The sequence below is a fragment of the Galeopterus variegatus genome, unplaced genomic scaffold, assembly GCF_000696425.1.
Source record: "Galeopterus variegatus unplaced genomic scaffold, G_variegatus-3.0.2 Scaffold7308, whole genome shotgun sequence".
NCBI lineage: Eukaryota > Metazoa > Chordata > Mammalia > Dermoptera > Cynocephalidae > Galeopterus > Galeopterus variegatus.
In genome coordinates, this window is record NW_007733419.1 from 80,539 (window position 1) to 82,585 (window position 2,047).

Sequence of the window (2,047 nt, forward strand, 5' to 3'; positions counted from 1 at the left end):
TGCACTTTTTTCCCGCTTGCCCTGTCCTCACCCCTCCCCCCGGATAGCAGTGTGTCAACTCCCTATTGGATAAGGGCTCCCCCGCCCCTAGTACCTTATAAAAATCCCTGTCTGCTGTAATAAACAGAGTTCCGGCTTTGACCGCTCTCCTGGCTCGGTGTTCTTTCTTTGTCCCCGGGGCCGAAGTGCAGAGGGGATCGGGCCTGCGACACTCATCATCCCGCTCAGCCCCATAAGAGGTTGCCGCCGGCTGGTCCGGGGTCTCTTCCAGCCCGGCTTTGTCGGTCTCCGGCAGTGGGAGAACCGACACTGGCATACCTGATTCTTATAGAATCCTTTTATGCCATTATAATGCTCAAAATCATTTTTATTCTAGTCAGTAGTAGTGACCTCAATTTCTAAAACTTTTCTGGAACACAGGTGGAAAAACAGGTAAGTTTCTGTACTGGAAAGAGATAAAGCAAGGTATGTAAATGGTTACTAGCCCTGTGAGTAAACTAAGGTCATATTGCAATAAAGTGTTCAAATTCTGAATGCTCAGAGACACATCACTTAATTACTGGAAAATAACACTCTACATGTTTCTCAGGTAATCAAGAAAATTTCCCTGTGTTTTACGTTACATTTGCCCAGAACTGTAACTTAAAGAAAGTTCTTGTGCTTGAACTTTGTCATTATGACACCTGCTTCTGCCTCTGCTTATTAATAACTATCATGAGGCCACATGAAATTAGCCTTTGTTGGTGAGCATTCCACTCTGACATTTTGGGAGGTAAAAGTCTTCTTCCATTTTATAGTCTATCCCTAGTATGTCAGGGATCTTTCCTCTCATTCCTGAGGAGTGGTTTTCCTTTACCCCTTTAACAATGAAAGAACATCATAAAGCACTTTCAGTGTGAGCCAAGGTCTGGATTACTTCATCTGAAATAGTGCTACCTGTGGGACATATAAATTATATCTCCTTTCTGCTGCATCCAGCTCGCTTTAGTTCATTTTCAGTCTCTTCTTTAGTAAAAAGTTAAGGAGCTTTATGTCTTACTTCAATCATTAGTGGTCTGTGCTCTTGGATTTTGAACATCTGCCTGAGTTCTGTGAAAAAAATGTGTGTGTGTATATATATGTACAATATTGTTTTAATTCCTATTTAAAAAATAAATATTTAAAACTAGTACTACTTGAGATGAAACTCTGTCCATGATTAATTTTTATAATAGTATACAGAAAAGTTTAACTTCTTGGGGCAAATTTTCCATTAATAATGATATTTTTTAGATTTATTTTTACATTAATTTAGATCAGCCATCTTTTTTTCTTTCCAGAATAAAGATAAAGAATACTTCAAAGGAAGATTCNGAAAAAAAAAAAAAAAAAAAAAAAAAAAAAAAAACCTCTAAAAGTAGGGATTCCATTTTAAGATGGTTATACTAACATATGGGTGTCCAAATTTTGATTTTATATGATTTGAATATTTACAAAAAAAGTTATCATAAAAATGACAACATTAAAGCAAATCGAAGACTATCTTGAATGTAACTACAAGGTCGTTTTTATTCAGAAAATTTGACTGTCGTAGTCGATTGCAAATTACTGCCCGATATTTCCATATGATTGTGATTTTCAATACTGTAAACTTCAAAGTATTAACTTTCTTTTATACCTTCCATAGGGACAGATTCCTGTGATTTATCACCGAATTCTAGGCTTTGAGTACAAAACAGTGCATGCAATAGGCATTTTTATCCCTCAGTGAGAATGTCTTGTGAATAAGTTAGAAAATAAATAGTTCTAGGTGTTATGGCAGAGAAAAATAAGCTACTATAAGGAGCCTAGGGAATGGGAACAAATTGAAACTAAAGACACTAGAAAATCTCACTAAGAACGTACATTAATGATAAAATAATTTAGAGCCATGCAGGGAAAGAGTGTTCTGGGCAGATGAGAAGAGAAAAAAACAAAACAAACAAACAAAAAAAAACAACAAAAAAACCCCCACATTTGCAAAGGTTCTGATAGAAGTAAGGTTCTTAGGTTATTGCCATGCTAGGTA